At 39.6% G+C, this 27,442-nt stretch overlaps 1 long non-coding RNA gene across 1 annotated transcript in view; it reads right to left on the bottom strand.

Moving 5' to 3' along the window:
* LOC139186180 (uncharacterized) overlaps nucleotides 1-27,442 on the bottom strand; it is a 201,328-nt gene that overhangs the window by 132,623 nt on the left and 41,263 nt on the right. The window contains exon 2 of the long non-coding RNA XR_011569681.1: nucleotides 6,526-6,658. This is a non-coding gene — a long non-coding RNA (uncharacterized lncRNA). The remainder of the gene's footprint in view (nucleotides 1-6,525; nucleotides 6,659-27,442) is intronic.

Raw genomic sequence — 27,442 nt, 5'->3', positions numbered from 1 at the left:
CTTGGAAGGAAAGTTATGACCAACCTAGATAGCATATTAAAAAGCAGAGACATTACTTTGCCAACAAAGGTTCATCTAGTCAAGGCTATGGTTTTTCCTGTGGTCATGTATGGATGTGAGAGTTGGACTGTGATGAAGGCTGAGTGCCGAAGAATGGATGCTTTTGAACTGTGGTGTTGGAGAAGACTCTTGAGAGTCCCTTGGACTGCAAGGAGATCCAACCAGTCCATTCTGAAGGAGATCAGCCCTGGAATTTCTTTGGAAGGAATGATGCTAAAGCTGAAACTCCAGTACTTTGGCCACCTCATGCGAAGAGTTGACTCATTGGAAAAGACTCTGATGCTGGGAGGGATTGGGGGCAGGAGGAGAAGGGGATGACAGAGGATGAGATGGCTGGATGGCATCACTGACTCCATGGACGTGAGTCTGAGTGAACTCCGGGAGTTGGTGATGGACAGGGAGGCCCGGCGTGCTGTGATTCTTGGGGTCTCAAAGAGTCGGACACGACTGAGCAACTGATCTGATCTGATCTGAAAGACATTAGAGCTTTGAAAGATCACAAAAGCAGTATTTTCAGGGCTGGTAAGGGACCAGACAGCTCCGAACTCAATAAGTTATTTTTCTCTCTCTGAAATAAGTATTTGAGGATACCTGATCTTGGCAAAATCATTGTCTTTATTTAGTTAAAAAAAAGAAAAGAAAAGAAAATGCATATAAGTGATTTATGCTGAACATGCTTTTCTAAAAACGTTGAGCCAAAGCAATCAATCAGACATGGATTATTGCATGGTATGATAGTCACTACTCAGGTGGCTATTGCAATATACACCCTAAATTTAGTATACTCCAAGTCACTTTTGGAATATTTTCCACAGCTCATCTCCTTTCCTTTTAGCAGTTAGCTTTGAGAGTCACTCCTAAAGCAACATGGTAAGTATTGATATAACATCATTCATTTAGAATAATAATAGAACAGGTGGGCCCAGTTCTGAATGAGTGGTGATTTAATCCAGGGGTCCCCATCCTTTTCAGCACCAGGGACAAGTTTCATGGAAGACATTTTTTTTTTCCACAGACCAGGGTAGGAGAATGATTTGAGGATGATTCAAGTGTATTACATCTATTGTGCACTTTATTTCTATGACTATTACATCAGCTCCACCTCAGATCATTAGACATTAGGTCCTAGAAGTTGGGGACCCCTGATTTAATCCACAGAGAAAATATATGATGGAAATCTGAGATGCTATGAGGCTATCTTAGGAAGAATCATCATTTTGCAATCTACTAAGGAAAAGTATCCCCACAAAAGTGAGGGTAGGAAAGATGATGCTCTTAGAAGAAAGATGGCAGCACTGGGCCAGCTCACACTCAACCGTATGCTTCCAATTATGCATTCAATTTAGTTGAGACAGAATTATGCTCCAGAATAAGGCTTCCTACTTTGGATTTCTTTTTTAATGACTATACCATGGCCTGCCCAGAAAACTTCTCCTTGACAAGTTGAAATAGAAAACAAATAAAGGAAAGTAAATATAATCCCAGTCCCTAAAATGACGTATATACACGTACATACTTGAAGCAGAAAAAGAACGGCAAAGCAATCCAAGTTGACTAATAAATTTTAGAAAAAGTGATAAAAATCCATAAGAGTCATCATAGCAAAAATAGTGATGAAATTGGTGGTTAAATATAAAATAGAGTTCTTGGTGAATGCTCTGAGTTTAATCTCAGAAAACATCAGCTTACTATGAAGATACCATGTGGATTAATGCAATTTAAGTACCAGAATGATTTTTCAACTATTGGATCAAATATCATTCAATTTACAAGAAAGCAAAATAGATCGGAAAACAACAGGTCCATGTCTTCTGTATATTAAAAAATCCAAGAGTTTGCAACAGCAGTGATGCTATATATTTAACAACCAGTTTTACAGAAAAGAAACTGATCTGTAGTGCTTGCCTATTTCCATGGTGTAAATATTATTGCCATGGCAGATTTCAACCTGCTGACACAAGTCACCGATTAGATTTGGAAAAAGATGGGCACAGTTGGCTCCTGCAAACTGGTACAAGCTATCTCCAGCACACCACTGATATAGAGGGCAACAGACAATATATCATGTGAGTTCCAGTCATAAAAATAGCTTCATTAAGTATTTATAGTCTGTGGAAACAGTACAGCTTAGTGGCAAAAAGCTACACTTTGCTGTTTATATATTTGGGTGATAAACCCTTCCCGTTTACTATTGCGTGGTCATTTGCACATAATAAAGTTGCAGTGGCCCCCCTGAGCCGCAGCTTCATTTTTCAGTTTCCCAGTTACCCAGGGTCAACCACAATGGGAAAATATTAAATGGAAAATTTCAGAAATAAATAATTCATAAGATTTAAATCGTGCACCACTCAGAGTAGCAAGATGAAACCCTGCACTGTCCTGTTCTGTCCCACCGGGGATGTGAATCATCCATTCGTCCTGCTTATCCCATTCATTAGTCACTCAGTAGCCATCTGGTTCTCAGATGGACTCTCTAGGTACTGCAGCTCTCATGTTCAAGTAACAATTATTTTACTTGATGATGGCCCCAAAGTCCAAGAATAGTGATGCTGGGACTTCAAGCATGCCAAAGAAAAGCTATAAAAGTGCTTCCCATCAGTGAAGAGGTAAAAGTTCTAGACTTAAAAAGAATCCTGTACTGAGATTGCTAAGGTCTATGATAAGAATGAAGCTTCTGTGAAACTGAAAAAGGAAAAAAAAAAAATTCAAGCTGGTTTTGCTGCCACACCTCAAACTGCTAAATTACACCTGTGGTGTGTGACAAGTGCCTAGTAAAGATGGAAAATGCATTAAATTTGTACAAGAAGATACTTTGACAAGAAGATAAACACCACATTCACATAACTTTACTATACCATATTGTTGTAATTGTTCTATTTGTAATTACTGTTGTTAATCTCTTACTGTGCCTAATTTAGAAATTAAACTTTATCACAAGTATATACACATAGGAATAAACAAGTATATATACATATATGTCCACAGAATTCTCCAGGCAAGAATACTGGAGTGGGTTGCCATTCCCTTCTCCAGAGCATCTGCTTGACCCAGGGACTGAACCCAGGTCTCCTGCATTGCAGGTGGATTCTTGACCAGCTGAGCCATCAGGGAAGCCCTAAAATTACTTAAATTAATTTTTATAATTGTTCTACTTTATAATTACTGTTGTTAATCTCTCAATGTGCCTAATTTAGAAATTAAACTTTATCACAGGTATGTACATATAGGAAAAAAACAAGTGTATATACGCATATATAAACACGTGTGTATACACACACACACACACACACACGTGTCGTGTGTGCTGCCACTTCAGTCATGTCCAACTCTTTGTGACCCTATGGACTACAGCCTGCCAGGCTCCTATCTCCATAGGATTCTCCAGGTAAGAACACTGGAATGGGTTGCCATGCCCTCCTCCATAAATACTCTCACTATCTGTGGTTTCAGGCATCCCCTGGGGGCGTTCTTGGAACGTATCCCCTGTGGATGGGGAACAATTGTATTTCAGTGTACCTAGATTTACTTTTCTATACACACAACGTGCATAAGAAGAGTATTCGCTCTATATTACATAAGAATATAACAATGCATGTGATCACTGGGCACAGGACCTAGTACGTGTGTGTGTGTGTGTGTGTGTGTGTGTGTGTGTGTGTGTGTGCTTAGTCGCTCAGTGGTGTCTGACTCTTTGTGACCCCATGGACTGTTACCCGCCAGGCTCCTCTGTCCATGGGGATTCTCCAGGCAAGAACACTGCAGTGGGCTGCCATGCCCTCCTCAGGGGATCTTCCCGACCCAGGGATCAAACCCAGGTCTCTCGCATTGCAGGCAGATTCTCTGCTGTCTGAGTCACCAGGGAAGCCCCGAGTACATAGTATAAAGGAAAAACTTACATGTTCAGCTATGGATAGAATACACCCAAACTCCTTAATATAACCCACATGTTCCTTTCCTAGCTACCTGGAAAACCACAGCCCTCAGCTTTCTTCTCTTACACCCCCTTATAGCCAATGGCCAACTATAGTTCCCTGAACAGGCTCAGCAAGTCCAGACCTCGGTTTGTTATTCCCTCTCCCACTTTCCTCTGGAGTAAATACGTATTCATCCTTTAAGTTCCTACAAAAATCTTTGACTCCTCTGCCAATCTTTCCTTGACCACTTAGTTCAGTTCCTGGATCTTTATTTTTATTATTGGACAATAATTGTTTTACAAAATGTGTTAGTTTCTGCTGTACAATGAAATAAATCACCTATGTGCATACATGTCCCCTCCCTCTGGAGCCTGCCTCCCACACCCCATCCCAGCCCTCTAGGCCATCACAGAGCACTGAGCTGAACCCCCTGTGCTATACAGCTGCTTCCCACTAGCTGTTTATTTTACACATGGTAATGTATACATGTCAATACTACTTTCCCAATTTGTCCCACCACTCCCTTCCCATCTAGTGTCCACACGTCCATTCCTCCTGTAAAATTGATCACGCCTTTCTCCATGCTTCTTCATCCCTTGTTCATATCTTCAACACTTACCATACTGTATCTTAATCATTTGTTTATGTATCTGTCCACCCAATACATAATTATTTTGTAAATGATAGTCTAGTGTCTTGACAGTAGGTTAGCATGCTCCTCTTTATACCCCAAGCCCCCGATAGAGTGCTTGGCCTAGTGCCTCACATATTTTTTGATGATTTATTGAATAAAGTCCAAACAATAACTGAAGAGCTGGAACAAGAGAAGAAATGCAAATTGAGTTCCCTTAAGCAAAACTAGTACTTCTTAGAGAGTAATAAATTCAGACAGCTTGCTATATTCATTGGGGTCTAATTAGAAGACAAAAAAAAAAAAAAAATACCAGTAATTTGAACAAGGACAGTATTAATACCAAGAATTGTTACCTGGGTAATAGGTAGTTAATTACTGAAAGGAGTAAAAGAAAATATTAAGGTATAAAAGGGCAGCCACTTCAGAAAGCTGTTGCCACTATTAAGCTCAAAGAAGCGAATAGGGAACCTAGAAACTTAAAGGAGGGGTCTTCTCCCGCAAGAGAGAGATTCTGACATTTGAGAAGGAACTGGCGGCTGCAGAAACACGTAGCCGCTAACCAAGGTGAATAAACAGGCTCCAGGCTACTTGCCAGAACCATAGGCAAGCGACCCACTGAGCTCTGCTCTGCTTGATGTCACAGGAGAAAAAGAGGAAACAGAAGGAAAAAGGTCCTTCTCATATTATCTTGCTGTCCTTTCCACAGCACCATCTATTGGCAGAGCTTAACATCAAGCCAGTTGGTAAAGGATAAATGCAGCCGTATAGCCAAAGCTATAGTTTTTCCAGTCTGCATGTATGGATGTGAGAGTTGGACCACAAAGAAGGCTGAGTGCTGAAGAATTGGTGCCTTTCAATTGGGTGCTAGAGAAGACTCTTAAGAGTTCTTTGGACCGCAAAGTGATCAAACCAGTCCATCCTAAAGGAAATCAACCCTGAATATTCATTGGAAGGACTGATGCTGGAGCTCCAATACTTTGGTCACTTGATGCAAAGAGGTGACTCACTGGAAAAGACCCTGATGCTGGGAAAGATTGAAGGCAAAAGGAGAAGAGGGAAGCAGAGGATGAGATGATTAGATAGTATCACTGACTCAATGGACATGAATCTGAGCAAACTCTCAGAGACTGAAGGACAGGGAAGATTGGTGTGCTGCAGCCCATAGAATCACAAAGAGTTGGACATGACTTAGTGACTGAACAACAAATGCAGTTGACAAAGCCTATATCCATTACCAAACATTAGGACAAAGAGTAGGTTTAGAGCTGAGAAGTAACTGATAGTCAGCACATTCCTGCAACTGTAATAAGTGAAACAAAAACCAAGGACCGCTGCTCAGGTGCTAGGAGCAGAGACTCAAACCATCAGCATCTTTTCTCTCCAGTCCCATCCTGCTCTTCTCTTAGCGAAACCCTCATTCTACCTTTCAACCATGGATGGGCTCTTTCATGAGTCAGAGATCATGACCACTATCACCAGCCAGGACCATCCTTTCCAAATCAAGACCGAAGTGGAGGCTGAGGATTAGCAAGGATCCTGAAGAATCTCTGCCGCATTATAAATAAACTCTGAAGGAATTTTGAATCATGGTCCCAGACCCCTGCTGCCTTCTTTAATGAGTTTCTGTGCCCAAGAGGGTGTACAACTCCAGTGTCTTAAATGACACATGCTCATTTCTATAGGGCGGAGATAATGGGCTATAACTGTAGACGCACACGGGGAGGATAGAGAAAAAGGAAGAGCTCCCCCAAAAGAAGGGGCAGAAGACAAAATAACAAACACCTGCTTCAGATACTTCAACAGTATCATCCTATGCCTCATTTCTCTCTCCTTCAGACCATTATTTAAGATCCTGCTACAAAGCTCAGTCTGCAGATCTACTACTCAGCAGGCAAATTCTGCTTCTACACAACCTACTTGTTCAGTGCGTTTGATCTCCTCTGCTTCCATTTCAGCAATGACAGAAATAGATGGCCAAGGGCTGGTGGTGGACACCATGATCAATCTCCGTGGAGTGAGTCATAATGCTGGTCTCGTTTCATTGCCGCAGCTTCTTGATGCAGGGTGAAAAGAATTTGAAAGGCAAGTTAAAGTTTCATAGACAAGAGAAGATATGTTTAAAATTAAAAACCTCCTTTATAGAGAACCAATCATGATTATGACCAAGGGGGGTTTTATTTAAGGAGAGGAATACCCACTTAGATAGTACCTCATTTAGTGAGCCCAAATTATTCATCTATGATTTTAAAAACTTTCAAAATTGTTTTACTGAGCACCTGGACATCAGTTAGAAATGTGATTGATTAATTCCCTTAAACTGTAATTATAGATTTAATATGGTTGATTGCTTTGACGTTATTAAAGTATCTAAAATAGCAAATAACTGAAGTTCAGTGATTCCAAAATTTATAATACCTTAATATTAAAGCTAGTTATCAAAATGGTGAAAAAAAATATTTAACTTTGTTTCTTCTTGCCCCGTACTCTGACACAGTGATAGTGCTATTTTCAGATGCTCTTAAGAGTTTTATTAATCTAACCAGACACAAAAGAAAAAGATCATAGCCACACAAATCAAGGTTGCAGATTCTAGTTGTCGGCTAGGAAACTCTGCCTTGGGACCTTGATCTGACTGTAATGACCACAGTGATTCAAAGAAGTGACACTGAGCATCATAAGCTGAGTCTTTATATAGTAAATGTTTTAAGTTTCACTTAAGTTGGTGCCTTTTCTGAAAATGATGTATTCTTCAACTTTTGGATTTCTTGGTCCCTAATCCCTTGGCCTGTCTCTATGATATATGAATCTAGTCTATTTGCATTATTATTAAAAGTATATGCTTTTTCTAGAATCTTTAAAATTTTAATTACTAGAGCCATCTAGGGTTTAATCTCTATGAATATCTCACCTCTTGAGCTGTTAGACTCGAGAGATTAGGCTATTAGAGATTAGGCTACTTTACTAGAAATGAATTTTTGAAATTTCCAACTTCTTGATCAACAGGTTTGATTAACTTTTATATTTAATTTGCTGGTTATTTCATATGACCACAGTGCTGATCACTATTTCCTTTTCTTGGTAGAGCTCCTACTTTACACTGGATTCCTTTCCTCCTTACACAGAAACAAGTGTGTGTGTGCATGCACGCGCATGCATGCACACATATATTTAATTAAAAATACCACACATAGTAATATTTCCACTGTAAAAAATAAAAACTTTAAAACTATCCAAATATATCTGTGCTCCTTTTATATGATAACTATTCTTCGCACACTTAACATCAACCTTTTTTACTCAGGGTGTTAGAAATTAGCATCTGTAAAAAGCCATGAATTTATAACTATTATTATTATTTGATGCAAATTTCTAAGGGTTACTGTTGCTGAGTCCTCTTAAGTAGATCTCCTCACTCTTTTACTGTCCCTTACATCTCCAAAAGCATTTTTGCTTTCTGACAACAGAATATTCCACACATAGATTGATTTCTTTCCTGGCTTGAGGAGGAAATCAAACACCTCCACAAGATCTGGTCCCTTCTATGCAGAGGACAAAACTGGACATCAAACAAAATCTGGACACTAGGGGTGCAGTAAAGAAATGCTGATGGGCGAAAGACAGATGCTATTGGACTTTTTTTTAAATGTCTGAGCAGGAATATGTATTTATCTTAAAAGTATGACTTCAAGTTAATTTTTCCAATTTAATGTATTGTATTTTCATTCCCACCTTTCCTTATAATATGCTATTTCATCAACCACTAGGATTTGTTTCTACACTGACTTAAGATCTCGATAGTTCAAACAAACAAAAAAAAAAACCTTGAAAAGGATAAAAGTTTAAGATTCTGCATTGCTTATACATCCAGAGGATATTTACATATAACAAACTAAAAGTAGAGTCATATGAGTAATTTTTTAAGCAAAGTATAACTCAGAAGTAAAGAGAATTAGGAAGTAGAGTATGGTTCATGATTTTGGAAAGCAGGATTACAATATGACAGTGGGAAATCCATGTCTGTGGTTCTAGACAAAGAATTATCATTCTTCATCTTTCTTCTTTGAAAAAATGTAGAGCAGTAGAGGCTGGAGGACTAACTGAAGAGAAAAACATGAAACATGTTCATAAAATAACTCAGTCAATTTCATGAGTCCATGGATAATGATGATAGATAAATCATTCCTACTCAAAGGAAAATTTTATGTATTTTTGTCACAAAAATATTTAGTTCAAAATCATCTATTTGTTGAAAGTAATGCCATGGATGGTGATATACTACTTCATTTTGTATTCATGAACGTAATGAAATTTGATTCAGCGAAGATGGTGGCAGTGGCAGTTTAGTTTTTCTTAAATTCTTCTTAAGAAGAATAATCCTACCATTCAGAAGACTGAGATCATGGCATACGGTCCCATAACTTCATGGCGGATAGATGGGGAAACAATGGGAACAGTGAGAGACTTTATTTTTGGGGCTCCAAAATCACTGCAGATGGTGACTGTAGCCATGAACTTAAAAGATGCTTGATCCTTGGAAGAAAGGCTATGACCAATCTAGACAGCAAATTAAAGAGCAAAGACATTGCTTTGCCAACAAGGGTCTGTCTAGTCAAGGCTGCAGTTTTTCCAGTGGTCATGTATGGATGTGAGAGCTGGACTATGGAGAGGGCTGAGTGCCAAAAAGTTGATGCTTTTGAACTGTGGCATTGGAGAGGACTCTTGAAGGTCCCTTGGACTACAAGGAGATCAAACCTAAAGGAGAATCAATCCTAAAGGAAATCAGTCCTGAATATTCACTGGAGGGACTGATGCTGAAGCTGAAACTCCAATGCTTTGGCCACCTGATGCAAAGAATTAACTCATTGGGAAAGACCCTGCTGCTGGGGAAGATTGAGGGCAGAAGGGGACGACAGAGGATGAAATGGTTGGATGGCATCACCAACTCAATGGACATGAGTTTGAGTAAGCTTCAGGAGTTAGTGATGGACAGGGAAGCCTAGTGTGCTGCAGTCCATGGGGTTGCAAAGAGTTGGACACAACTGAGCAACTGAACTAACTAACTGAATTCTACTATATACAGCAGGCGAGTAGCCAGAAAACAAAGAGACGATCAACATCTCCAACAAACTTAGGTGACAAAGTATCTTCATACACCCCATAGTAAGGGCTGGTATAAACAAACTTTTAGTAGCTATCAGATACATAGAGCATCTGCATCATAGGAAGCATAAGAAAGAACTGGGTATCCTCCACAGTCTAAGACTACAGTCCTAAAATAGCCAACAGAAACTCACTGGAAATTCCAGAAGGCCAATGTGAGAACAGCAGCCGGCACTGGGTGAATTTTGCATAGTCCAGTGGTGGGTGAGGGTGTGGGCCCTTGTGGTGAGTTTTGAAGAGACTGGAGCAGTCTGTGTCCCATGGACTCAAAGTCAACTGCCTAAACTCCCTTACAGGACAAAGTCCAACACTGAGCATGAAGTGCTAGGAACAGAATCCAATTGAAAGACACAAGGTCAATGGAGAAGAACGAAGGAGGTGCTCACATAGAAGCTGAACATGAGAACAGAACCAGGAGATCGAGAAGACCCACGATACTTTGTGTGGGTGCAGTGAGTCGTGTCCAACTCTTTGTAACCCCATGGACTGTAGCCCACCAGGCTCCTTTGTCCATGGTATTCTCCAGGAAAGACTACTGGAGTGGGTTGCCACTTCATTCTCCAGAGGATCTTTCTGACCCAGGGATCGAACCTGCATCTCTTGCATCGGCAGGTGGATTCTCTACGACTAGGGCCACCTGGGACTGTGTAACCCTACATAAAAGAGTTAGAAGGGTTAACTGTGGAGCATACAGTTAGAGAAGTTATCTTGAACGAATGGCTTTCTATAAGTTTAACAAAACTGATTTTATATAAAAATAAGCAACAGAAAAGAGAGGTCAATCTCATAACAAGTTAATTAATGCACATATTAATATAAGGGGAAAAAAAGTAAAATGTGCCCCTGTTACAGTAAGAGATCCGGATGTTGGAAAGCAAACAGGATACCTATGGAAAGATAAATACATCAAACCAACTTTGATTTTACACAGATCTAAAGGGTTTGTGGTGTTTTTCTGCAGAGAATTGGAAAAGTCCACAGGACAGACATCAGAAGCAGAGCAGCCATTCCAAGCAATGCAGATACAATCAGCCCAAGAATGAACAATATCCCTCAATCAGCCCAAGAATGAACAGAATGTTTCAAAGCAGCTGCACATTGTGTAATTTTATTTCTGAAATGAAGATAGCTTTATGCTTGGCACAGAGATCAGATTAACTTTGATTACAAGGAAGCTAACCTCTATAGATGGGCTTCCCAGATGGCTCAGTGGTAAAGAATCCACCTGCCAATGCAGGAGACGGAGGTTTGATCCCTGGGTCAGAAAGATCTCCTGGAGAAGGAAATGACAATCCATTCCAGTATTCTTGCCTGGGAAATCCAACAGACAGAGGAGCCTGGAGGGCTACAGTTCATGCGGTCGCAAAGAGCTGGACATAACTGAGCGACCAAACACACAACCTTTACAGAGGTTTCCTTAGAGAAATCTCTAACAGATTTCTTTCCAAGGAGACAGGTACCTATGAGAGTTGAACTTGAGCAAGTTTACAGTTATTTTAAGAGATCTGTGTATCTTACATGTTAGTAAGCAAATGCTTATAGGCTGAAAGAAGATGTCATCCACATAAAATGTTCTGACTGTTCAAATATAAGTAGTTGATTTTGTATTTAATAAAATTCCGAGTATTTCAAAAATTACTGAACTCAGCTTTCTCTAACATTTAAGAGACGTTCATGTATGTTCAAATAAATAAGATTTCCCCCTGCTTTTTATTTTGAACAATTTCAAAGCAATTGGAAGCACAGCACATGAACAGCCATCTGTCCTTCACGTAGATTCACCCATTTGTGACATTACTGGCAATATAGTTCCATTCTCTCTCATTCTCTTGGGTGCTCATCTATTACTTTTTTTTTTCATTTTCCTGATATATTTGTAATTGAATTTTAGACTTCACCTCTTCACCTTTAAATACTTTAATGTCTCCTAAGATTAAAATTAAGGAGATATCCATTCTACACAACCACAATATGACTCTCATACCTATTGAAGAGGAGAAAGAGAGGGGGAAGGGAGGGGAAGAGGGACACTGAATTTAAATTTTACCAATTCCTAAGAATATTTTAAAAGTTGGGGTTTTTCCTCTGATTCAGGATCTAAACAAGATTGAGAAAATGAATTTGGTTGTTTTTCTTTCAGTCGCTTTTAATACAGAAGTGTACCCTTTTTCTTATGGCATTGAGTTTTTGCCAGAGGCCAGGCCAATGGTCTTGTAATAGAATATGTCATGTAATTAACTTGTCTGATTGATAAATCCACTGACTAAAAGATTCAGCTAATATATATATTTTTTTGCAAAAAATGTTACAGGGGTGCTATTGTATACTTATTTCACTAAATCAGGACACATAATAATCATTGTCTCACAATAAGGAACATTAATTTGATCACTTGCTTAAGTGAATCACAGGCTTATGTTCTCCAATGCAAAGAAAGATTCACTTCTGCCTCTGTAAATCATGTTAGCTAATTCTCAACAAGGTATTAGCAAACTGAATGCAACAGCACGTTAAAAAGAATCATTCATTATTATCAAGCATGATTTATCTCAAGATAGCTCAACATACACAAATCAATACATGTAATACACCACATTAACAGATCAAAGGTAAGAATCATATGATCATCTCAACTGATACAGAAAAAAATATTTAGCAAAATTGAACATTCTTTCATGACAAAAAACAGTAAGTTGGGTAAGAAGAAAGTCCAGTATAGAAGGAACATTACTTAGCATAATCAAGGCCATTTACAACAATGCCACAGTTAATATTGTGCTCAGTGGTGAAAAGTTAAAATCCTTTCCTCTAAGATCAGGTACAGGCATAGAATCCTACTTTTTGCCATTTCTATTCAATAGAGTATTGGAAATCCTACCCAGAGTAATTAGACAAGAAAAATAAAAGACATTCACATCAGAAAGGAAAAAGTAAAATTGCCTGTTTGTAGCTGATATGATTTTATATAGAGAAAACTCTAAAGACTTCATTTAAGAAAAAACTATTAGAATAAATCAATTCAGTAAAGTTGCAGGGTACAAAATCAACATACAAAAATCAGTTGCATTTCTATACAGTAAGAATGAACTACCTGAATGAGAAATTAAGGAAGCAATCCCAGTTATAACAGCATCAAAAATCAATAAAACACTTGGAAATATGTTTAACATGTTTAACCAAGGAGGTGAAACATGTGTACAACAAAAACTGTAAGACATTAATGAAAAGATTGAAGAAGATACAAATAAATGGAAATAGATTTCATGTTCTTGGATTGGAAGAATTGATATTGCAAACATGTATACTACCCAAAGTGAACTACATATTTAATGCAATCCTAATCAAAATCCCAACAGCATTCTTTACAGAAATAGAAAAAAATTACTCTAAAATTTGAAATCACAGAAGACCTTGTATTAATATACTCAAAGCAATCCTGAGAAAGCACAAAGCTGAACCCATCACAGTGCCAGATTTTAAGCCTTATTACAAAGTGATCAAAACAGTATGGTACTGGTATATAAGTAGGCACACAAGGCAGGGGAATAGAATAGAGAGTCTGGACATAAACAGTACGTATAAGGTGAACTCCCGGCAATCTTGATTCCAGCTCGTGCTTCCTCCAGCCCAGCGTTTCTCATGATGTACTCTGCATATAAGTTAAATAAGCAGGGTGACTATATAGAGCCTTGACATACTCCTTTTCCTATTTGGAACCAGTCTGTTGTTCCATGTCCAGTTCTAACTGTAGCTTCACACAGACTTCTCAGGAGGCAGTCAGGTGGTCTGGTATTCCCATCTCTTTCAGAATTTTCCAGTTTGTTGTGATCCAATCAAAGGCTTTGGCATTGTCAATAAAGCAGAAGTAGATGTTTTTCTGAAACTCTCTTGCTTTCTCTATGATCTAGCAGATGTTGGCAGTTTGATCTCTGGTTCCTCTGCTTTTTCTAAAACCAGCTTGAACATCTGGAAGTTCACGGTTCACTTACTGCTGAAGCCTGGCTTGGAGAATTTTGAGCATCACTTTGCTAATGTGTGAGATGAGTGCAATTATGCGGTAGTCTGAGCATTCTTTGGCATTGCCTTTCTTTGGGATTGGAATGAAAACTGACCTTTTCCAGTCCTGTGGCCACTGCTGAGTCCAAATTTGCTGGCATATTGAGTGCAGCACTTTCACAGCATCATCTTTTAGGATTTGAAATAGCTCAACTGAAATTCCATCACCTCTTCTAGCTTTGTTAGTAGTGTTGTTTCCTAAGGACCACTTGACTTCGCATTCCAGGATGCAAGGAAATCAGTCCTGAACATTCATTGGAAGGACTGATGCTGAAGCTGAAGCTCCAATATTTTGGCCACCTGATGCAAGAACTAACTCATTTGAAAAGATTCTGATGCTGGAAAAGATTGAAGGCAGGAGGAGAAGGGGACAACAGAGGATGAGATGACTGGATGGCATCACTGACTCAATGGACATGAGTCTGAGTAAACTCTGGGACCTGGTGATGGACAGGGAGGCCGGGCATACTGCAGTCCATGGGGTTGCAAAGAGTCAGATACAACTGAGTGACTGAACTGAACAGAACAAGGTTCTTAACTGGAACTGAGTAAGGAACTGAACTGAATAACTAATTTTTAACAATGGTTCCAAGACCACACAATGAAGGAAAAGGACAGTCTCTTCAATAAATAGTCCTGGGAAAACTGGATATCCGCATACAAAAAAATAAAATGGACCTCTATCTTACACCACTAACAAAAATTCAAAACAGATCATCTAAACATAAAACATAAAATTGTATAACTGCTAGAAAACATAGGGAAAAAGATTCTTGACACTGGCTTTAGCAAGGATTTCTTGGATAAGACACCAAAATCACAAGCAACAAAGACTGCAATAAGCAGGACTAAATTGAAGAGCTTCGGTGTAGCAAGGAAAACAGTGAATTGAAAAGGCAACCTACAGAATGGGAGAAAATATTTACAAAGCATACAGATGATAAGGGCTTAAAGTTAAAATAAATATTAATAACTCATAACTCAATAACACAAAAAGCAAATAATCTGATTACCAAAAAGGCAAAAAACCTGAAGACATTTCCCCAAAGATTACATATAAATGTCCAATAGGTATATGCAAAGATGCTCAGCATCACTAGTCATCGGGGAAATGCACATCAAAACCAGTGAGATATCTCCTCATACCTGGTAAGATGGCTTTTATCAAGAAGATAAGAGGTAAAAATTCCTGGTGGAAAAAAGAGAGCCCTTGTATACTGTTGATGAGAATGGAACTTGGGTTAAGCTACAGTGGAAAACAGTAACAGGTTTCCTCAAAAAATTAAAAATTCATCTATCATATGATCTGGTGATCCCATGCCTGGAATATACATTCAAAAGAATCAAAACCAGTAGCTGAAAGCAATACCAGCACTCCCATATTCATTGCAGTGTTATTCTCAATAGCCAAGGTACAAAAACAATAGCCTAAGTGTCCATCCACAGATGAATGGATTAAGATGTAATGTATCAGATCAGATCAGATCAGTCGCTCAGTCGTGTCCGACTCTTTGCGACCCCATGAATCGCAGCACTCCAGGCCTCCCTGTCCATCACCAACTCCCAGAGTTCACCCAGACTCACGTCCATCGAGTCAGTGATGCCATCCAGCCATCTCATCCTCTGTCGTCCCCTTCTCCTCCTGCTACCAATCCCTCCCAGCATCAGTCTTTTCCAATGAGTCAACTCTTCACATGAGGTGGCCAAAGTACTGGAGTTTCAGCTTTAGCATCATTCCTTCCAAAGAAATCCCAGGGCTGATCTCCTTCAGAATGCACTGGTTGGATCTCCTTGCAGTCCAAGGGACTCTCAAGAGTCTTCTCCAACATCACAGTTCAAAAGCATCAATTCTTCGGCGCTCAGCCTTCTTCACAGTCCAACTCTCACATCCATATATGACCACAGGAAAAACCATAGCCTCGACTAGACGAACCTTTGTTGGCAAAGTAATGTTTCTGCTTTTGAATATGCTATCTAGGTTGGTCATAACTTTCCTTCCAAAGAGTAAGCGTCTTTTAATTTCATGGCTGCAGTCACCATCTGTAGTGATTTTGGAGCCCAGAAAAATAAAGTCTGACATTGTTTCCACTGTTTCCCCATCTATTTCCCATGAAGTGGTGGGACTGGATGCCATGATCTTCGTTTTCTGAATGTTGAGCTTTTTTTTAATTTTATTTTATTTTTAAACTTTACATAATTGTATTAGTTTTGCCAAAAATCAAAATGAATCCACCACAGGTATACATGCGTTCCCCATCCTGAACCCTCCTCCCTCCTCCCTCCCCATACCCTCCCTCTGGGTCGTCCCAGTGCACCAGCCCCAAGCATCCAGTATCGTGCATCGAACCTGGACTGGCATCTCGTTTCATACATGATATTTTACATGTTTCAATGCCATTCTCCCAAATCTTCCCACCCTCTCCCTCTCCCACAGAGTCCATAAGACTGTTCTATACATCAGTGTCTCTTTTGCTGTCTCGTACACAGGGTTATTGTTACCATCTTTCTAAATTCCATATATATGCGTTAGTATACTGTATTGGTGTTTTTCCTTCTGGCTTACTTCACTCTGTATAATAGGCTCCAGTTTCATCCACCTCATTAGAACTGATTCAAACGTATTCTTTTTAATGGCTGAGTAATACTCCATTGTGCGTATGTACCATAGCTTTCTTATCCATTCATCTGCTGATGGACATCTAGGTTGCTTCCATGTCCTGGCTATTATAAACAGTGCTGCGACGAACATTGGGGTACACGTGTCTCTTTCCCTTCTGGTTTCCTCAGTGTGTATGCCCAGCAGTGGGATTGCTGGATCATAAGGCAGTTCTATTTCCAGTTTTTTAAGGAATCTCCACACTGTTTTCCATAGTGGCTGTACTAGTTTGCATCAAGACAGTATGGTACAGGCACAAAGACAGAAATGTAGATCAATGGAACAAAATAGAAAGCCCAGAGATAAATCCACGCACATATGGACACCTTATCTTTGACAAAGGAGGCAAGAATATACAATGGATTAAAGACAATCTCTTTAACAACTGGTGCTGGGAAATCTGGTTAACCACTTGTAAAAGAATGAAACTAGAACACTTTCTAACACCATACACAAAAATAAACTCAAAATGGATTAAAGATCTCAACGTAAGACCAGAAACTATAAAACTCCTAGAGAAGAACATAGGCAAAACACTCTCTGACATACATCACAGCAGGATCCTCTATGACCCACCTCCCAGAATATTGGAAATAAAAGCAAAAATAAACAAATGGGACCTAATTAACCTTAAAAGCTTCTGCACATCAAAGGAAACTATTAGCAAGGTGAAAAGACAGCCTTCAGAATGGGAGAAAATAATAGCAAATGAAGCAACTGAATGTTGAGCTTTAAGCCAACTTTTTCACTCTCCTCTTTCACTTTCATCAAGAGGCTTTTGAGTTCCTCTTCACTTTCTGCCATAAGGGTGGTGTCATCTGCATATCTGAGGTTATTGATATTTCTCCCAGCAATCTTGATTCCAGTTTGTGTTTCTTCCACTCCAGCGTTTCTCATGATGTAATGTATATTTACATATATAATGGAATATTATTCAGCCCTGAGAAAGAAGGAAATCCTGACAGCGTGACCATGAGAATGGACTTTGAAGGCATTATGCTAAGTGACAAAAGTCAGGCAAGGAAAGACAAGTATGATCTCACTTATGTAAGGAATCTAGAAAAGGTAAACTCATACACAGTAGAATTGTGGTTACCAGGGACCGGAGGTCTGGGGAAATGTTTAAAGGTACAAACTTGAAACCAGTAAGTAAGTTCTGAAGATCTAATATATCGATATCATAATACAGGTAGTAACAATCCAGTATTACAAACTTTAGAGCTGTAATACAAACTTTAGATCCAGGAATACTAACTTTATATCTATATATATATAAATATATCGTGGGTGCTTGTGCTCAGTTGCTTCAGTCGTGTCCAACTCTTTGAGACTGCATGGACTGTAGCCTGCCAGGCTCCTCTGTCCATGGGATTTCCCCAACAAGAATACTGGAATGGGTTGCCATGCCCTCCTGGCCGAGGGATTGACCTGCGTCTCCTGCATTGCAGGCAGATTCTATACCGTTGAGCCACTGGGGAAGCCCCCATAAATATATCAAATAGACACATTATATACCTTAAAATTACACAATGCTGTATATCAGTTACATCCCAATATTTTTAAAGGTAAAAAAAATAACAAATTATCCAAGGGATGATATTTCAAGACCACGTGAATTTCCTGTTCCCAACAACATTTGACCATTAGCTTAAATAACTATTGATATAATTCTGCTGGAAGTACCAAGACAGTGATTTTCTAACTTTATTCTTTATGCATTTATTTGGGCTTCCCTGATGGCTCAGTGGCAAAGAACCTGCCTGCCAATTCAGGAGATGTGGGTTCAGTCCCTGGATTGGGGAAGATCCCGTAGAGAAGGAAATGGCCACCCACTCTGGTATCCTTGCCTGGAGAAAATCTCATAGACAGAGGAGTCTGGTGAGCTATAGATCATGGCGTCACAAGAGTTGGACATGACTTCACAACTAAACCACAACAACAATGCATTCACTTACTAATGATCAATAGAAATGAAAAAAACTACTGTGATTTGAGAGTACAAGTCTTCAGAGAGGTTAGAAGCCACTTTGTCTAGGCAGACATGAGACATTAGGCTCAAGATTATGTAAATGTCCCACTTCCCCCACACGCTCACTGCACCACTGCACAGGACAAGTATTTTTCCTATTAGAAGCTCTGATGATTGACAGCCCTGCTGTCTGAATTATTTGCAAAGATCTCATTATTAGATTTAATAGGGATAAACATAATTTTCTTTAAAAAACTAGAACCTCTTTATTCCTGACACTTAATATTAGGATTCTAAAAAGCTGTATGAAGTAACTGAAAAAGCTGGCTTAATCTAGACTGTGAAAACACTAAGCAAATGACTCTACAACCTCTACCTCCATACATGCTGAGAACAATGAAATTTTAATATCTGCTGCCTAATTTATTTTTATTTTCTTTAATTTATGATATATTTAATACAAAGACTACATGAGGCCAAGTTGTTAAACTCTTGTACAAGACTGGTTACTTTGTAATTTGTGATTCCCTGGATTTTTCTTGAAAATCAGCCAGAAATTGCTACAGGTATAGATTTTAGCAGTTTTGAAACTGCATTGAAGGAGAAGAGGGACCATTTTCACTATGGAGATCCTTCAATAGGCTCTCATATAAGAGCCTGACCTACTCATATTCAATGCCAAACCAAGATCAGCATCAGTCCTGACTCTGCGAGGTTCACAAAAGCATATGTTCAAACAGGGGTTTCATTCTTTAGAAATGTCTCCACAATGTGTATAACAAGGTTTTTGTTGTTATTGTAAAGATTTCAAGATTTATTATCAAATCTGCTTGCATGATTAATGAGCCACTCTTTTCTAATCAGGAGTCATCTTCTCCAAGGGAGATAGATGGTAGATATTTAAAATATAGCAGAAATCCAAGGTCATTATAGTCAGTAGTCCATACTTACCTTCTGGATTCTGCTGTGCGATTTTTTTATTTTCATTGTTAATCAAATTTGAAGGATAATAATGGAGTAAATACTTGCTTGTTGAAAACATTAATTTGTAGGAATTATGAAAATGAAGTATATAAAAGTAAATAATCCTTGAATGAAATTGAGAAATGGTTGAAATCTGGGGGTGGATCCTGAAGAAGGGCCAGCTTCTTGAGAGAGTCAATTCCTAGGCAGGTTGGTAAGAAGTCCAGGGTCCCCAAGGAGGAGAAAGGGGTCTGGGGCTCTTGAAGCAAAGACAGGAGTCTAGAATTCTCGAGGAGGAGGAAGAGACAAACATTTTTTTCTCTCTACATTCCTTAGTCTTAGTCACACAGAATGTTTTTTTCTTTAAGCCCAGAACTGATGATTAACCAACAAACAACTCAGTTTAAACTCTGTACTAAGGATTTTATGGAATTGTCACTCAGTATCTTCAAGGAAGATTGTTTTCTGCTAGAATATATCTTCAGACAGAGAAGGCAATGGCACCCCACTCCAGTACTCTTGCCCGGAAAATTGCATGGATGAATGAGCTTGGTAGGCTGCAGTCTATGGGGTCCCTAAGAGTTCAACGACTGAGCGACTTCACTTTCACTTTTCACTTTCCTGCATTGGAGAAGGAAATGGCAACCCACTCCAGTGTTCTTGCCTGGAGAATCCCAGGGATGGGGGAGCCTGGTGGGCTGCCGTCTATGGGGTCCCACAGAGTCGGACACGACTGAAGCGACTTAGCAGTAGCAAGGATTATACAACAACAATATATCATGCCTGAGGACAGTTTCTCCTTCCTAAAAACCTTCTGGCTAATCCTGTTATCTTAAATGTATATTATGGGAGTGAGTCCAGTAAAATTTCTACAACCTTGAGACATTCTTTTGATTTATTGTAAGAACTATCTTAAAAAGTCGATAACTCCCTTGCTAAAGACTAGCAGGGGGACACTCTCTGTCCCCCTGCTGATGTCTATGTCAGAAACTTTCTCTGTCCCTTTTTATACTTTAATAAAACTCTGCTATACAAAAGCTCTTGAGTGTTCAAGCCTGGTCCCTGGCCCCGAAGTTAAATCTTCTTCTTCGGAGATCACGAATCCAACACCATTCACCATAAGCTATCATTCTCAAACAGACGATGCTTTTTCAGAAAAGACTTTTTTTCAGATCAAAACAAACACTATCCTAACAGAATCCTAATAAATTTTTAAGTATATTTCCAAGTATGTTTCAAACAGAATTCTTCTACATAAACATCCAACTGTAACTAGCAAGTTCACAAAATACATAGAAGTTGGCTTGTTAAAAGCAAAATGCATTTGTTCTTGAAATCTATCCTTTGAATAACTATAAATAAGTCATTCATTTAAGACTCTCCACCTAACATTCAGCTTGGATTAGCATAGTTCTTACCAGAGTTCTTACTCAGAATCATCTGGTAAGATTTAATTTAAAAAAAAAGAAAATGTGATGTACCCCAATGTTCATTGCAGCTTCACATAGCCAGGACGTGGAAACAACCAACATGTCAACTGACAGATGAATGAATAAAGAAGTTGCAGTACATAAACAACGGAATATAACCCAACCATAAAAAGGAATGAAGCTGAGTCAGTTGTAGTGAGGTGGATGAACCTATAGACTGTTATACAGAGTGAAATAAGTCAAAAAGAGAAAAACAAATATTGTATATTAAAGCATACATATGGAATCTAGAAAAATGGCACCAATGAACCTATTTGCAGGGTAGGAATAGAGATGCAGACGTAGGGAACAGACTTGTGCACACGGATGGAAGGGGAGGGTGGGACAAATTGAGAAAGAATTGACATAAATACACCACCATGTGTGAAATAGCTAGCTAGTGAGAAGCTGCCATATAACATAGAGAGACCAGCTTGTTGCTCTGTGACGACACAGAGGGGTGGGATGAAGGGGTGGGAGGGAGGCTCAAGATGGGGGGGATATATATATATATACACTCACGGCTGATTCACAGTGTTGTACAGCAGAAACCAACACAACATTGTAAAGCAATTATCTTCCAATTAAAAATAAATTTTAAAAAGTACATGTGCTGAAACACACACCCAGGCACTCAGATTTACTGGAGATTATTACTAGAGTCAGGAATATACATATTTTTAAAACTCCCCCAAATGATTCTGAGATGTACTGCCATTTGGGGTGAGTCAGTGGAGAGAGTAAATGCAGATAGGTTCAAGCAAATATTGCCTAACTAGTTAGACAATCTTGAGAAAGACACTGAATATCTCTGAACATCCTTTCATCTGTATGTAACTGAGCCACACACCATGAAATGTCATCAAATATTATATTTCACATTTTAAAACCATTTTTGTAACTGTTTTAATTCTAAAAAATCTGTCCACATAATTAATGTTTCATTTTTATTTTAAAAAGCTATTACTAAAGTCAAAGTGAGTCTTAGAGTGAGTAGTATCCTAGGATAAGGAAGTAAGAATTAGACCCAATGAAAATGCCCCAAAGTTGATGTTGCCGCTAGCTACTGTCTCTGCTGCGCCTCAGTACCAGTCAAGAAGGGCCTTAGAACCTTAAGAAAATTCAGTCTTAAAAGTCAAGGCAGGCCATTTGAGTCCCTGAAAACATGAATCTTTGTAGGAATGACACCTAAATTGGGGTTGTCAAAGTCCTTTTTTTTTGGGTACCATCTCAGAATGTGATCTTAAAAATATTACCTTAAAAATAAAAGTACCCAGAATTCATCCTAACCAAAATTTCAAGTCTCAAATTTAAGTTCTTATACAAGTTCTGCCTCTTTATATCATCTTCAAAAGACCCATATGTTCTTGCTTCTTTGTCTTAATTGCCTCTCCTAAGATAGTTCTCAGGAGGATAGCTAACCTTCATGTGCTTGGGACCATCACATATTAATACTGTTCATCTCATTCTATTGAGGAGGAAGAGCTTTCTAACAGTAACACTGGAACACCTGCAGTAGGGGCTTCTCTTCCACAATGTACCGCTAGGGGTTGTTGGATTATGACCTCTCTCAGTGTATTGCTGCTGCTGCTGCTGCTAAGTCACTTCAGTCGTGTCCGACTCTGTGCCATCCCATAAACGGCAGCCCACCAGGCTCCCCCATCCCTGGGATTCTCCAGGCAAGAACACTGGAGTGGGTTGCCATTTCCTTCTCCAATGCATGAAAGTGAAAAGTGAAAGTGAAGTCGCTCAGTCGTGTCCAACTCTTAGTGACCCCATGGACTGCAGCCTACCAGGCTCCTCCATCCATGGGATTTTCCAGGCAAGAGTACTGGAGTGGGGTGCCATTGCCTTCTCCGATGAGAGCTTCTAGTATAACAAATTTAAAAAGGGGGCAGGGCAAGATGGCATCAATGGAAGACCTTGAGCTCACCTCCTCCCATAGGGAGATTGAACCTATACCCACATATAGAACAACTCATCCTGAAGACCTGAGGGCTGAACAGCTATTGCACGTTGAAGGACCACGTGTAGAGAAGACAGACGTGGTATCCATGGGAAACCTACTCCAACCTGCAGTAGGGAGGGATATAGCTGAGGGGCCTGAGCATCTGGGACGTAGCAAAACAAACAAAAAAACCCACAGCAGTTTAAAGGGCATCTAGACTATGGGGAAAGAAAAATCCATTTACTAACCCTACAGCTTCTGCCAGAAGATTAAGGAACTGCTGGAGCCCTCTCCAGGGTCAAGGGCTCTGAGGAGCATCACCAAGTCCCTTCATGAGTCATCTCAGCCCACACCTTCTACTGAGTGGTTGTGAAGATTAATGATATGCTTTCATATGAAAGTATTAAACTATTCTTTTTACAAGAAATGCTGGTTTCTCCTATTCTTCTTTCATTTCTTCTTTCTATCCTTTCTGTTCTTATTATCAGCTCCTCAAAGAGGAGAGTATGGCAAAGCTCCTCAAATAAGAGTTGCTGAAAGTAGGGTTAGCAGAGAGGTCTATTGGACAAATCAATGAGAACCCCAGACCACAGCCTCCTATCAGCTTCCACTAGATGTGAAATTCTTAGGCAAGTGGAAGTCTCAGTATCTCTACAGATGCTGCCTTGCTCAAGACTGACCAGACTTTAATCTGAAATATGAAATTGAAAACTGCATTTATCCTGACAGGTCTCCTCTTGAAATCAAGACAGTACATCTCTGCCAATTCTCCTTGGTTCTTGGGATCTCAGAAAACTGTTTCTGTTCTCTTGGTGACAGTAAGCGGGATAATATTCAGCCCTGAGAGGCAACCCAAGTAGACCCTCATACACATTTGTTTCCACACTTGAGCACTAGTTGAGTTTCTCCAGTCAAAATGTACTTCTAATTGAGTTGTGTTGGCCTGGGGACAATTGTGAAAGAGAATGTTTCTGATTAACCAGGACTAAGATCAACAAGCTTTGATATGGTAAATAGCAAAAATATTGTGCTGCTATGTCTACATGAGTTAGTAGAAATGTCACTCTTGTACTATGAAATAGACATTGAACAAAGACACAGACATTGGCAAGAAGAGTGGAGGACTGCAACTTGGCCTATAACTCAAGTAGTAATTCTTTAGCACTTAAATGCCTAGTGGGGTACGATACAATAGAGGGGGAACATCACAGTTTTTAAGTGAATCAAAATAAAATAGCTAGTAACTCTTGAGACTTATCATCCACGCTAGATTTCAACATCGAAATTATAAAAGAAAACATTTTATATTTCCTATGGCTGTTCCACATCCCTACCAGATAAACATCCTCCACTCAGTAAGCCTTGAATTTAGTAAGCCTAAAACAGAGATTGGCAAACCATGGTCTGCAGGCCAGACACCTATTTTAAAATAGAATCTTACTGGAACACAGTCATACCAGTCATTTGTGTATTACTTACGGTTGCTTTTGTAACAGAAGAGTAGATAGGGCAACAGAAATTGTGTGACCAATAAGCCTGAAATATTTACTATCTGGTCCTTTAGGGAAAAAAATAGTCAATCTAAATTCTAAGCAAAAGTTTCTGGCTCTGGGTAAGATGGAATGAACAAACTCCTCGCTGTCTCTTCCACTGAATTCAGTTTTAAAACCTGGACAGAATATAAAAGGAAATGATCAGGAGACTGAAAAGTAGTGGCAAGTGGGTTGGTGAAAAAGACTACAATTCAGAGTAGTACCAAACCAGTGGTGAGTTCGCCATTGTCTCCCCTGTGTTTGGAAACCCCATCATTTGTTCCCCTACGTGGATGCAGCAGTGGACATCCATTCCGACCAGGATAACTAAAGCCCCAGATTTCTGGCCAAAAGTCTGAAAAGGAGATCCCCAGAAAGCTAAAAAGTACTGAAGATATTGTAGTGGTGAAGAAGCATATGAAAGTGACTTCACAAAGTTTATTAATTCCTAGGAACACCCCTGACCTGTGTACACATGGACAAGATCTTAATCAGAAAATGAAATATTTTGAGAACTGGTCCCAGGCTTGTCACTGGCTGATGCACACGTGGCATATATTCAAATAACACTGCAAAGGCTTTGAAAGCTGAGTTGACGTTAGAACTACAGTGCAATGGAGGCAATTTTAAACTTCCAAATTAAACCTGATTGGGCATCCAACGGAGAAGGCAATGGCACCCCACTCCAGTACTCTTGCCTGGAAAATCCCATGGACAGAGGAGCCTGGTGGGCTGCAGTCCATGGGGTCGCTGAGGGTCGGACACGACTGAGGGACTTCACTTTCACTTTTCACTTTCATGCATTGAAGGAAATGGCAACCCACTCCAGTGTTCTTGCCTGGAGAATCCCAGGGATGGGGGAGCCTGGTGGGCTGCCGTCTCTGGGGTCACACAGAGTCGGACACAACTGAAGAGACTTAGCAGCAGCAGCAGGCACCCAAAACAAATTTTTTTTCAGCGTTCACTGTAGAATTTAACAAGATCTATAATCTCACAGCCTAATATTCAAAATGTGTCAGATTTAATCCAGAATTACTGAGCATATGAAAGACAAAAAAAAAAAAAACCCATCTCCACTTCACATGGGAAAGAAAACCTACAGACATCAACCCGAGATGAGATAGATACTAGATCTATCTGACAGACTTTGAGGCAGCTGTTGTACAAATGCTCCAGCAAGCAAGTCTAAATACTCCTGAAACAGACACAAAAAATAGGCTGCAAATCAACAGATAAAGAAAATCTGAAATTCTAGAACTTAAAAATACAGTAAAAGAAATTTAATGGAAAGGACTAAGAGTTAAAACTCTCCTACCAGAGTCACTAGTACACTTTTTTTTTTCTTACAACCCATACAGACATCCCTTCACCAAAATAGTATAATTAAAAGCTCTGGGTCTCAAATTCTATAAAATTTTTCTAAAGATTCATTGTTGCTCTTTTGAACTACCTCTAAAATAAGTTTCAGTTCAGGTCACTTGCTCAGTCGTGTCAAACTCTTTGAGACCTCATGGACTGCAGTACGCCAAGCTTCCCTGTCCATCACCAACTCCTAGAGCTTACTCAAACTCATGTCCATCAAGTCGGTGATGCCATCCAACCATCTCATCCTCTATCATCCACTTCTCCTCCAACCTTCAATCCTTCCCAGCATCAGGGTCTTTCAAATGAGTCAGTTCTTTGCATCATATAGCCAAAGTATTGGAGTTTCTGCTTCAACATCAGTCCTTGCAATGAATATTCAGGACTGATTTTCTTTAGGATGGACTGGTTGGATCTCTTTGCAGTCCAAGGGACTCTCAAGAGTCTTCTCCAACACCACAGTTCAAAGCATCAATCCCTCAGCACTCAGCCTTCTTCACAGTCCAACTCTCACATTCATAAATGACCACTGGAAAAACCATAGCCTTACTAGACAGATTTTGTTGGCAAAGTAATGTCTCTGCTTTTCAATATGCTATCTAGGTTGGTCATAACTTTTCTTCCAAAGAGTAGGCGTCTTTTAATTTCATGGCTGCAGTCACTATCTGCAGTGATTTTGGAGCCCAGAAAAATAAAGTCTGACACTGTTTCCCCATCTGTTTGCCATGAAGTGATGGGACCAGATGCCATGATCTTCGTTTTCTGAATGTTGAGCTTTAAGCCAACTTTTTCACTCTCCACTTTCACTTTCATCAAGAGGCTCTTGAGTTCTTCTTCACTTTCTGCCATAAGGGTGGTGTCATGTGCATATCTGAGGTTATTGATATTTCTCCTGGCAATCTTGATTCCAGCTTGTGCTTCTTCCAGCCCAGCGTTTCTCATGATGTATTCTGCATATAAGTTAAATAAGCAGGGTGACAATATACAGCCTTGACGTACTCTTTTTCCTATTTGGACCCAGTCTGTTTTTCCATGTCCAGTTCTAACTGTTGCTTCCTGACCTGCATACAGGTTTCTCAAGAGGCAGGTCAGGTGGTCTGGGATTCCCATCTCTTTCAGAATTTTCCACAGTTTACTGTGGTCCACACAGTCAAAGGCTTTGGCATAGTCAATAAAGCAGAAATAGATGTTTTTCTGGAATTCTCTTGCTTTTTCCATGATCCAGCAGATGTTGGCAGTTTGATCTCTGGTTCCTCTGCCTTTTCTAAATCCAGCTTGAACATCTGGAAGTTCCTGATTCCTGTACTGTTGAACCCTGGCTTGGAGAATTTTGAGCATTACTTTACTAGTGTGTGAGATGAATGCAATTGTGCAGTAATTTGAGCATTTTTTTTGGCATTGCCTTTCTTTGGGATTGGAATGAAAACTGACCTTTTTCAGTCCTGTGGCCACTGCTGAGTTTTCCAATTTTGCTGGCATAATGAGTGCAGCACTTTAATAGCATCATCTTTGAGGATTTGAAATAGCTCAACTGGAATTCCATTACCTCCACTAGCGTTGTTCGTAGTGATGCTTCCTAAGGCCCATTTGACTTCACATTCCAGGATGTCTGGCTCTAGGTCAGTGATCACACCATTGTGATTATCTGGGTCACGAAGATCTTTTTTGTACAGTCCTTCTGTGTATTCTCACCGCCTCTTCTTAATATCTTCTGCTTCT

Source organism: Bos indicus, chromosome 12 (genome assembly GCF_029378745.1).
Source record: "Bos indicus isolate NIAB-ARS_2022 breed Sahiwal x Tharparkar chromosome 12, NIAB-ARS_B.indTharparkar_mat_pri_1.0, whole genome shotgun sequence".
Taxonomy (NCBI): Eukaryota; Metazoa; Chordata; class Mammalia; order Artiodactyla; family Bovidae; genus Bos; species Bos indicus.
The sequence above is the reverse complement of the archived record's forward strand: the minus strand, read 5'-3'. Positions and strand labels throughout refer to the sequence as shown.